Consider the following 13,722-nt stretch of genomic DNA (forward strand, 5'->3'; position numbering starts at 1 on the left):
CCGGTCTGTGTGAAATTGGTTAAGTTCCAGCAGGTTCACAGGACACTCGCAATTACTCAATTAGTATGTGATTAATTGATGATATTGCTAATAATGTGGATGTAATGGCGAGTTCTAATGTTGATCAAAGGTGACATTACCGCATGCACTGTGTGACCTATATATACTATATACACTGTGTGATGTCTAATGTATACACTAGCTAATGTATTCGCTTGCTTTGTCCCTTTCTTACATTTTTAGGATTGTGTACAAATCTATTCTCCTTTTCGGTTCCTAATATATTATTTTGTAAATGTAATATCGAGTGATGTTAAACTGCTTTTAAGTTAGGTAACCTGAAATATTGATATATGAACAATGCATTTATATTGATATATGAACAATGTATTTATATTGATATATGAACAATGTATTTATATTGATATATGAACAATGTATTTATATTGATATATGAACAATGTATTTATATTGACACAAAAACCTAATTATATATTAAATGTAACAGTTTTGATGGATGAAGAATATTTGTTCTTTCATCATACAAGAAGTATGGGACTGATTTTTTGTATAACAATGGGATAACCTGTAGAAATAATAAAAATTAGAAATGACTGTAGGCCTCCTCACTATATATATATATATATATATATATATATATATATATATATATATATATATATATATATATATATATATATATGTATATTAAATTTTAAACATGGCAATAGCCTTATTTAATATTTCAATAAACATTGAATCACAAAAAGTACTTGCTCCTAAAAACATTAACATTGGAGTGAATATAAAGTTGAGATTGCGTGCAGCTGAATATTAATACAGCATTAACAACAGGACGGGGTACCTTTGTGGCGGTCTGCCATGAGAATGACTTTCTTACAGAAAACGAAGTCTGTATAACACTAGAATTGAACAAATACAACAAAAAATATCAGATTTAAGAGAAATATTGGTGTAAATAGGTTTTTGAATACTTTTTTAAAGACACAGCATAAAAATATTAAAACTGTTTACAAACTGAACAAACTGTTCTTATGACAATTTAGGGAATAAACTCACCAAAAGATAAATACCAAATACTAAGTTTGTCAACAAAATTCAATGATTGTGTAAAATTTTATAATAGAAAAACGCAGAAAATATTATAAAAAATGTACATAAAAAAGCATTTGAAACCCATGTCCAATCTAGCCATTCACACACGCACGGACGTACCCCCCATCGTCATAAATTTCTTCCAATCCATTACATAAATCTTATTAAATTCAGGAATAAAGACCTAAAAATGGACATTTGAAAAATCAAAACATTTCCAAATATAAAAATAATGATTTATTAATATATACAGAAAACAAAGTTTAAAAAATGCGAGGCCAAATATTTATTGTAACAAAACTGAAAAAAATGTTAATTTCTTCATGAAACACCATAAGGAAAGAACAGATGAGGAGAAAAACCACCTGATAAAAGCTGTTCAACACATGATTCAACTCACCTACTACAAAAACATCAGTGTTTGTGACTCCCCTACACGAAAGTGGCTAACTAGCAGTCAAAACATCGTTCTTCATAATTATTGTAACAACCTTCCATTCAGAACCTTAGGAACCTTAGGGAATACAATGCATTTGTTTCATGATTGAAGTAAAATTATATCAGCTGAAATTTCATACGTGTATTTGTAAAAATGGAAATTATCTCAATTTAATATAATTTTCCATTTTTACAAATCAAGCACTAATTTCTTTGGTAGATTTTGAAACATAAAAATACCATCTCCAATAACACGACTTAATAACTTTTATCACTTGCCATTTTTTGGGAGGGGAAAATTTTTGTGATGAGACTAGCGTCTTCTTACTCAGAAAAACAGTATTATTTAACATAGCGTTTCATCAGAACTTTTTACGACATTCCCGAAGCCCGGCGTCTCTTGGTCTAAATAGATTAATCCTCATCATAAGCTCTACATGCTATACTAAATTTTAGTTTTTTCTGAGCCCATTCATGAAAATGTATTACGGTTCTAGGTTTTTATACATCCTGTATATATTGTTTCCAATACTTTTTGTTCCAAATGTTAGTGTTTTTAGTTGAATTTTAAAATAAAACACTTCTCAACAGCTTGGCCAATTGAGTTAAAGCAATTTATTTTAATCATGCTCTCTCCAGCGTAATAAAATGACGTGTAACGCATTCTCGGCCAGCTTGTTTTAATTAAAACCTCTTTTAATTAAATACCAGTCATGTGTTTTAGCCATTAGGAGGATATTTAGGATAGGGATAAGAGGAGGCCATCATAGAGAAATAAAATAAATTACTTTCTATGAATAAAATTAAATAAATGAAATATATAATAATATATAAGTATTATGAAGTTATAGATCTATATTTAACATCATGCATTATTAGGGTATTCAACATACGCAGATACGCGCGGATTCGTACGAAATTGCGAAGGCTTTGCACGTGTGTGAGCAAAAGTATAATTAAAAACTTTACATTAGTAATTTAAACTGCAAGGTATTTTTGGGTTGCTCAACTACAGGTTATGTTCTTTAGAATGAACAAAAGGCTTTATAAATAATCAATGGAGTTGTAAAAGCCAATTGTATCGTTAGTCTTTACCCTGAAATAGCAGTAGTAACGCCCTTGGATTCTAATTGGATTGAAAATGCAACAACCAACCCACAGGGCCGAGGAGCCTCTTGGGCCAATTACAATCAAACCCTCTTTTACTCATTTGGTCTTCCCTTGAATCAGTAACGAATTACTTAGTTATTTGTTCTGTTGCCAGCCATTGAAAGTTTTTTGATAGAGTAAAAAATTTATAAATATATTATTGACCTAATATTTGCACTAGTCTTTTTATGTATAAACATTGATATAGGTTCAGTACGATACAAATGTTTTCTTATATTTCTAAATTAAACTGCTTATCTTTATAATATGATAAAAAAATCCAAGGATGCTGTATCTTTAAACTAAACAGAATTTTACTGTTTTTAAACGCTTCTTATGTATGTGTGTACCGTAAATACAGAACACAACATCACAGAACGGTGGCTTTTGAAAAGCTGTCATCGCAAGTTAGTGTCAGCTTTATGAATCCATTCTCTGAGGGCGTAAGGAAATCCACAGTAATCAGCAAGATCATACCTTGTCTGAAATACTTATCAGAGAATAAGCCATTCTACTTGATGGGTTTATGAGCACTTATGAATGATTGAGAACCACTCAAATGTTTGGCACCTGTATTTACCGAGAATGGCGGCTTGACTGCAAAATTGATTTGCATGGAATGAATTTTGTCATGAATATTATTATTTATAAAAGATTCTTTATTGTTACTCTACTGTTAGTATTATTACTGTTGTAACTCATTCACATTTATGAACGTTTATTATTTTTAATTTAATACGTTTTTTTAATATGGTTTTGATTTCTATTATCAAAATTATATTTTCTTGTGCTGACTTTTGTAAAGTTTATCCTACTGTCTATCTGTATAATCCATACTACTTAATAGATAAATTACAATTGCATTACAATTATTGTAAAATTGTTTTAAGCATTAAAGACCTTATGGTTTTTGACACGTCTATTGAAGCAGGCAACTACAGCTAGGTCAAGATCTAGTTGAAATCGGATATGAATATTTTGGAAATTTTATTCCTTACGACTAAATGTATTTAGCAAAATTGAATAAATGCTATAGAAAACCTTTTACCGCATTACAAACATAACAATTACAATTAATATCACTTTTTAAATGAGTATTTGTGAATAAAATTAGTTCCGTCATTCTTAAAGTAGTTGCATAATTAAACCAATAACATATAATTACGATTGTCCTCTTGTTTGGCTATATAGTGGGTGGTTAGAAGGTGAAAGCCAACGTCGGCTCTTCTATTTTGCGATATAATAGTTTGCGTTCACGTTACTTTAATGGTATTAACTGAGAGAATTCTACCCAGCAATACGATGTGTCTGTAAATAAAGTACAGCGCTCATATTTAAAGCAACTACTTGATTACAAGCATCTCTTCACAACTGCAAGATTGACAAAGTAAACCATCCAGTTATACAGATTTGTATTTAAATTCAATACGTATCTTTAATGTTATTACTGACAGCAAAGAATATATGTGTAACAAATCTTGACTTATTCATACGAAACATGAATCACATATTACTATAAATACAAACTAGTTCGAGAAATTATCATTTTTTACCAGTGCTCATACTTGTACTATATCGTATCTCCCCAATAATGTATCAAACAGACCTATTAAGATAGGTAAAAAAGTTTACAAAAACAAGTATAAAAATATGTAATGCCATAATAAGGCAGTGCCTAAGTGGGCTAACATGTCCTTGTGTATCCAGCCGCAGGGTGAATGCTGACGTCACCCTTTCTCATAGACTCAGATCTCGCTAAACTTGTTGTTACCATTGCACAGACAGTAAAATAATAATAGCACAGACAGTAAAATAATAATAGCACAGACAGTAAAATAATAATAGTTATTATCGAGCAACATTACAACCGTGTCATAAAAATGTTACGGTACAATTTTTTTAAATTCAAACTTGTGGTCTTTAAGTGTAAAATAAGGTGCATGTAGGAGAGAGAGATGTAACATTTGCAGAAACCGAAAGACGGAGCGTTCTCTAAAGAGCAAGTAATGCTAATGAAACTGATTTGCTACATTTCCATGTCCTTTTACTTTATACTCAGCTGCACCGAATACTTCACTTTCTAATAATTTTTACGTTTACTCAAGAGTAAACGTACTCGTATTTTATTTTAAAACCAGAGGAACTGAGTTGTTAATAAATGTTTACACGTTATTTTATTTGTATTAGTTATAAATCACAGGGGTACTATGGCTTCATTTCGAATCATACGTTTATCATATCACAGTCCAATTTAAATAACGTTTTGCGTTGATGGTATACGTTGCGTTGTGTTAAAGAGTTTTCTTAAATTGAAATAGTAAATTGTCTACCACTGTTAATTGATATTATAATTAAGACATGCATAAAGATGTAGTTTTGTTTCAAAATAATAAATTTTCTTAAATATCCATGGAACTAAATAACCTCTATGTTAGATAAATGTCATGGTAAATGCTAATGCTTTTAAATTTGAACACTGATTTTACTTTACTTTCAATCATTTTTACTTTTATTCAGAAGTAACCAATACATATTTTCTTGTTTATCCTGAGTAACAGAAATTGGAATAAAGTTTTAACGCTATTTTATTTGTAGTCGTTACAAATTGACTAATCACAGAGGTACTATGCCTCTTCATTTTGAATCACACATTTACCATAGTACATTATTACATAAATAACTTATTACATTGAAGTTGTGCGTTCCATTGTTCTAAAGAACTTTCTTAATTTGAAATAGAAAAGTTAATATCACTATTTAAAAAATATATTACAATTAAGTCATGCCTTGAGGTAGAGTTTTACATTAGAAATTCATAACTTTTCTTAAATATCTATGAGATAAAGTAACCTGTATGAAAGTAAATTTAACGGTATGTTAATTTTGTAAATTAAGGGATGGTTACCTAATTAAAATACATGATTTATTGCTACTTAGTCGTGGTTGCATACTTATTTTATAGTAAACGCAACAATTGTTGTAATTAGTTGTCCATTGATTTTACTTACATGATGAACTCAAAAAGTCTATGGATTTGAAGAAGTAGAATATCAGTAAATTTTATATTGAATCCATATCTGATTTTTTTTTTTTTATATGGGAAGCTTATTTACGTGGTTAAATGTATTTAAACAAACCTATAATCAGCAACAGACTTTGGAACTCCAATTTTGTTTTACCAGCAAACCCCTAAGTTCTCCAGAGACAACGAGATGCTATCAAGCATTCACCAGATTATTAAAATATACTGAAGAAAGTACGTTATCCACATGCGCCTTAACGTTATTTAACTGGACAAAGCCCTAAATAAATGGAGAAACTAAGTACTCATCCTATTCTTATATTGTGTTCTTAAGCTTTATCTAATGTTAGTGGTTGTCTTTGGGGGCTAAGAAGCTTAACACAACTGAATTTTTGAGGTCTGCAAGGAGTCATTGAACACATGGTGTAGATAGCATGTATTCCGAACATCCGTTTGTTTAAGAGAGTACATATGGAGAGTACAATTTTTTTGGCCTTTAACTTATCGCCAGATTTGTTATATCTAGTATGACAACGTGTTCTCAATGCCCCCGTGATCGTCATAAGGAAATTGTCATTGGTACTCTAAATTTTGCTCAGACATAATAATACAAAAGGTAGAAGTACAAGGGAAACTACAAGAGCTTAGTTCAGGTGTACTTCACAATTCGTTTTACCGCGCCATGCAATACTGAAACCAATAACCTAGAGATCTTCCAAAGTTTTTAAAATCTGTGATTGTGATAGGAAATAATGTATGTCTACTTTTTCAATTGTATTTTTAAATTGTTCCTCAGATTTAATAATACAACTAGATAACGACACGCCTCACCATGTATGGTAAAACCAGCTTCGCTGGTGTTGCGCACATTTCGACTATATAGCTGTATAAAATATCAAATGTTAAAATGTCATATGCTTTCAAATGTATTTTAGTCTGCAACTTTTAATAACATGATTACCTATAAGACCAATATAAAAACGTATTTTAACGCTCGGCAAAACGCTATGGAGTGACATTTTCGAATTCTATGTTGCCTATATATTGTAAATAATTCTTATCGATAGACAGACATACAGAACTGAAATTTTCCAGCCCTTTAAGTGATAATTCTCTCTAACGCGCATCCAAAAATACTGAGGTTTTTATCTTCCTCAGTGGTTCAAAGGATACTCCAGAGGCATTATTTAGGTGTTTGTAAATAATCTTACTACAGAATAATGGGACGAAAAAGAAACTTAGAAACAGTCTTTGGTGATAAAAGAAAATTCACGAGAAATTTCTGCTTTGTTAACGTTCTCTTTTTCTTACATACGTCTTTTATACTTCCATGAAATACATGCAACCATTTTAAAATACCTGTTATAAAAGATTATAAAATTGTTTACATTAAACCATATTATTAAGGAAAAAGTCTAATATTTTGTTAACAAATTATAACTGTAACTTTGTATAAATCTTTAGTGCAATCGATCGTGAATTAATTCAAAAGAAGTGCATTTTCTCCTAAATTTTCAAAAGTTTCACATGTAGAATTTTAATTTTGTTGTTGTTTATATTGAATTTGTAATGGCAAATTACAGGTTATATTTAACTGATTAATAAAGTTCATAAAGAAAATAATATTTATGTGAGAATAAAACTAAAACCTTACTGAATTACCATAAAAGATATCACGACGCATAATCGTTGCTAATGTTAACTGTACTCTTTTTATTGGCGTCCTCAACGTTTAAGGTGATTTTTAAAATTATTTTATTAGTAAATAATTAGTTGATTCTATTACAAATAACAACGTAGGAATAGTAGTGATAAACGCCGATGATCAAATTTTGTATTTCATAATCATGCATCTTGCTGGTACAGTGAGTTTTCTAGTAAGCCAATTCTTGAATTATTTAATGGTCCGTTTGTTAGAATATTCTTAAGCATTCACGTAGCAGTGCACCTAATCTATTCCTGTACTAGAGTTCGAAATATTTGTGAAAACTTACTCAAATCCAGTGTTGATTAAAATACATTATGTGCACTGATCATTTATTAGTTTTTGTTCATAATGGAAGGCTGTAGTAGAATACAAATAATTATTAAGAATAGTAAAATAAACTAATACTTCAGCTTGAGGAGTTATATATTTACCAAAACCTCCAGATAATATTTATCTGTAAATGTATTTGTTGACAGAAAAATTACGAATAATATTTATTTATTTTTATACACAACGTAGCATGTAAGATACTAGATGTTTTCCAATTTTGTACTGTACTATTTATGTTAAGATAAAGGTAATGTATATTATATAATGGATATTGTAATTATCCAGGATGTGCTTTTAAAGGAAATTCTTCGATCTATTAAGCCTTATGGGTACATCGCCACGGGTCACGAGCGTATACAAGGATATTATCTAACATAATTTCGCAGACTGAATTATAACATGCACTATCTCTAACTCAGATCGAAATTCCGAAGTCTTAGACTTTGTTGGTATCGGTTGTTCCAAATTTCAAATAAAAATCAGGCTTATTCAAATTTCATGTAGGTACCGTAACCTTTGTGTTATGTGAACCATGACTTGCTTATAGTATTCGTGGAATTGGTAATTAAAAAAGTCTAATACTAAAATATATAATAAATTACTTGGTCTGATTTATAACAGACCGGCAGATACGCGCTGCCACACACAAAGTTTCGTAAGGTTAGCACATGTATAAGCATTCTGGATCAAGTGAGTTGTATTTCCAAAGCCAGTGTCCAGTTTGCCTTGTTGCCACGATCAAGAAAAATATGTCAAAAAGTGTATATGTATGGGTCTTTGAATTTATTACGGTCTTAGTATTTTTTGTACTACAGTTGATTTTATCTTGTTTTCTCGAGCAAGAAAATATATACACACAGGTCTGAAAATTCTACGGCTTTCAAAATACAACTAAGATACGTTTTATAGAATCTTTTAATTTATAAAACAAATTTATACACATACTTTGATTTTGATATATGAATTACACTACCAACTATGCTGAATATTTCTGAATATTTCATATTTGCTAAAATGTACAGTTGAAAGATTATTAAACTTAAACTTTTAATTTTTTACCTACATATTTTCTTACTCTGTGCTTGGTTTTGAAATAGGAAATGTTTATACTATTAGGATTATTCAAGACTATAAATATAAATAAATTGAAAATAGTAGTTAAATTAATTAAACATACGATTGTAACGTCATAAAAGAGTGTTTACAGTTATTAATACTTGTTAGCTGTAATGCAACTTTAGAGCCCAATATGGGATTCTTTCCTTAACGATAAAGACCACAGGGGCGTATCTCGGAGAGATTTCCCAAATAAATCAATCAAATTTTATTGCAGACACATTTGCAAACGTTATCTTTAAATTTTCAGAGCCAAAGTTTTTTACATTATCACCACATTAGGATTACACTCGTAAAATTCAAAATTAATACATCTTTAATTCATTTTCCAATTTTGCACCTACAGCGCCGAAGTTTCAATTTCTTAATTGGGCGTCCTCACAGTCAGATGCCAAACATTCGTCAACATTATAAAATGCTTGTAACGCTAAAAAGAGTTCCAAACGAGTTTTGAGTATCTTGGGTGCTGCCTATTATTTATCCAATTGTACAGCTTGATGATGAGGTGAACACCTGACTGTGAGGGCAGATGTTCGTAAACTACCGTTCTGTGTTTACCAGTTCATCAGTGTTTTTCCCTGCCTGTGGTTTCATACTGCCTTGGCCATTTTTCATGGCACATTTGGCCATACAGAACAGAGATGTTTAAAAAATAAGTCTATGCCTATATGTTATCGCGTGATCCTGAAATACCAATGTAAGATATCAGTGCAATGCAAAAGTAGTGTTTACCCAATTAAGTACACAAAGCACACAACACACACACACACACACACACACACACACACACACACACACACACACAAAATGAGATTTTTATATAACAGTATAGGTAGAAACCAAGTATTTTTAACTGAAACTTAATCCATTTCTTTTTGCTGTTATTCCTTATCATTATAGCGCCCATATAGAATTCGTACATGTAGCTACTATCAATGTTTTGTGTCAAGCACGTGTTAAAACAAATTAAATAATTTAGATCGTGTAATAGTAGTTTTCAAATCAAAACATAAACAACCATGTTTATAAAATAATATAGATAAATGTAATCAAGTCCAATATTCCTTTTGTTTACCTCCTATAATCTATTATTTCGTTGAGAGTAAACATTTCCAAAAAATGTTACCAGTTCTAATAATTGTAAATATGGTAGTATCAATTTAGAGTCAGAGATGCTATAACTTAAATTTACAATCATAACAGATCAAAATGAATCTCTGGTGGAGTCACAAACCCAATTACCGATTAATTGTAATTGCATTGATATGGAAATGCTGACTAATTGGAAATAATTGAAACACGTGACTTGTATTGAAATTGCACACAAGATGGTGAATTGAGTCTGCTTTGTAACACCTTAGTCGTCGGTAAATTATGCTCACATGTAATAATTATCTCTTGAGTTAACTAAAGCGATATTATGTTGTGCAATGCGACATAAAGATTATAGGTTATATTTAATTTATAACATTTTCTCATACAGCTACACACACACACACATATATATATTGTTAATTGAAATAATAGATGGATAGGAATTTTATTAGAAGGTAAAAGGTTTAGTGTTTATAATTGACGAATATACTCAATCATAGAAAAAGTAAATCACAAACTTCCTCTGGTACTACCTTTCGCAACGCGTTCCGATGGTCAGGCCTAGTACTACCAATAAATAAATAAATTAACCACTTTATAACTAAATAATTAAAAACAATATCGTATAATTGAATAGTAAAAAAAATTAAAATATTTTTAAATTGTCAATAAAACATTAATTATTGTAATACTCTAAACAAGTACTTAGAGAATAAATATTGCATCTACTTCTGTTGACTACAAATTAATTCTGTGTGAAATTTAATAATATGTTTTAATTACAACTAAAACAACTCAATATGGATGTCAAGTTAAAATAGCTAATTTTTCATATGAAAGATGTCCATCAAGTACAGTTTTATAAAATACAATTAAATATATTCAGGCATTGACGAGATATGCCTTTATACTCGTCCAACCCTGCCTTTGAACGACAGGTTTATAAGTGTAGTTTATAAACTATATAATTTAATAAAGAGACATATAAAATTAGTGACTTTTAGTACACCACTACGAACTTATATTTTTAAGAATATAAACTTGGGAATGTGCTAAGTTCATCAATTAAATTTGCTCTGCCCGAAATGGTATAACTTAACGAAGCAGAGGCATGTCACTGGCAAAGCCCGTCATCAAATCAGCTTAAGAGCTAAAGGCACTTCATCGCTACTGACATAATTGATTCAGGTTCAGTACCTTCATAAACGAACGACACAGTTTGACCTAAGGCAACTTACAATGGAAAAAATGTAGCTTATGATTTTGGTTAAGGGCATACCATTGCTCAAGGACAATTGGTGCGTGTTTGGTTATTTTGGAGTTTTTTCCGGACATTTTCCATCGTTCAGTGATAAAAAATGGGTTTTTTTTATCACTGAACGATGGAAAATGTGCGGAAAATCCGGTCTCCTTCATAAATATAAAATAATATACGGGGTTTTGGTTTGTATAATGACATACATTATTATATTGTATAGTGGTCTCAAATGGACAGCAAAGACTATAAAGGTGTGAAGATTCAGAATAAATAATGTATTTGTTTTAAGAAATATTATAAGTCCGTGTGGTAAATGATAGCAAAAGCGAATATTAATCCGGTGTACAACTACTTGATCAATAATAAATCCGTGTGGCAACATTTAGCAAAGGAAAATATTGATATGATGTACAACTACTTGGTCAATAATAAATCTGTGTGGCAAATATTAGCAAACAAATATTGATACAGTGTACAATTATTTGATCAATAATAAAATACTGAAGATTAATTATTTGAAATCATGGTAGCATTTCAAACTTTTGCCATCATTATAAGTTACAGCAAGGTAGGTAACATGGAGTCTCCGTGTCCCGTAACGAGATGAGATGAAATTTATGTAAAATAACAAGTCTAAAGCTTCATCTGTTACTACAACTTATGTTAAAATGTCATGTGATCATAGCATTCAGCTTGTTGGCTACGTATAATTATTTGATTTTCTCATTTCAATAATGGTCAATAACAAGATCAATGTAAAAATATTTGCTAACGCTCACCCTAATCACATGGAATGCCGTACAGTATTAAAAAACTCAAAGCAAACAAAAATGAAGCTTTATGTGAAATTGCAAGTCTATAAGTGAGTTCTTTCTCGAGAAACGTATGGACAGACATGCAGACAGACACGGCGAAGCAATATATTTCCAGCACCACGAGTGGAATAGCCTTCGCTCATTTTCAGCCAAATTCTTCGTATTGAGTAATAGTATACATATGGTATACATAATACAACAGTCTCGTTTTATTTGGTTGCGCGTTAGTAAACTTTTAAGGATTTAAATGTGAAGGCGTTTGAATCATTCAAGCGAAGCATGGTAAACATAGACATTATTTTACGTAATTTGACATGCAGCATCTCCACCGTCTAATTTAAACTTTACTGTATACAGAGACAATGGAATGTTTGTCTTCTAAAAGTACGAAAAGGAGTATCTTAGTTGCAATTCATATGAGCCATTAGACTATGACATCAAAGCCAAACTTATACCACATTCAAACGTCATTTCAATGTGACACTAGCTGTCAGATAGACTAGTGTGCTCGGCCAGGTAGTGTTTACCTGATAGCTAGTGTCCTCTCTCTCTTTCCTGACAAACTAACCCTAGACACGGTCAAATCAAACAGTACTGCCACCAATGTCTGCAGTAGATTAAAACACCTTCATTACAACTGAATTGACTAGAACTGTAATCTTTGATGTACTATGTGGTGTAGCAATTATATATCAGAAAAGAGGCAACTAACTTTTACACCATTTATAAAATTTGAGTATTTAATAAGAATCTTTGTAGTAAGAGTCAGGTATAAATATTTTGTACACGAGTGCCTACCAAAAAGTGAAATTAATTAGAGACGTTTCAATTGTTAAAATAATCAATGGAAAGACAGTGGTCTGACAGTTTGAAAGTAAAGACTGTGGTCTGTGATTCAACAGAAAGTCAACCACGTCTGCATTGAATATAAAAGAATATAAATCCTAAATACGAGTACAATATCATAAAAATATAAAAGTTTCCAATTTAAATCTAAGCTAAGCAATACAGATTAGAAGTAACATGCCTATAAACCTATCATCCGTTAGCAACATACTGATTAACTGAAATTACTAATTAAATCAAGGCCAATGACAATTAATTAAGATGTGATACGGATGAACTCAACACTAAAAGGGTAAAAATACTTACCAGAATTTCTATCAATCATCGATGGAACACGAGATATGAAGTAATAGTGAAAATATTTAAACAATAAAGAAAAACATTTTCCAGGAAGAAATGATAGTATGACAGAAAAGATGCCAAAAAGCGTTCTTGTATTCATCATACTTACCAGTTTTCCCAATTAAAACTGAAACAATCCTTATGGGATGTATGGTTGGACATGTGACTGTATTTTATCCTATTTTAATTTTAGAAGAGTTTCATAGTTTCGGTGTTTTTTCCTGTTCACCATTCGTATTGTAATTAAAAAAATACCTTTTAGCCGAGAGGCCTTCAGTTTAAATAACATAAATTTAATAAATTCTTATCATATAACAGTAATATAGACATGTGATTATGATAATTACGAGCAAACAAAACCATACCTTAAAACATTGAAAATTGTCTAAAATGGCCAATACTTAGGAGTACATAGATCATGCCAATCCTGCTTACTTCGACATAAGGTTCCCTTCCTTGTTACATTTTAAGATTCGCAACTATTTCT

The sequence above is a fragment of the Homalodisca vitripennis genome, chromosome 5 (assembly GCF_021130785.1).
Source record: "Homalodisca vitripennis isolate AUS2020 chromosome 5, UT_GWSS_2.1, whole genome shotgun sequence".
In the NCBI taxonomy this organism is placed as follows: Eukaryota; Metazoa; Arthropoda; class Insecta; order Hemiptera; family Cicadellidae; genus Homalodisca; species Homalodisca vitripennis.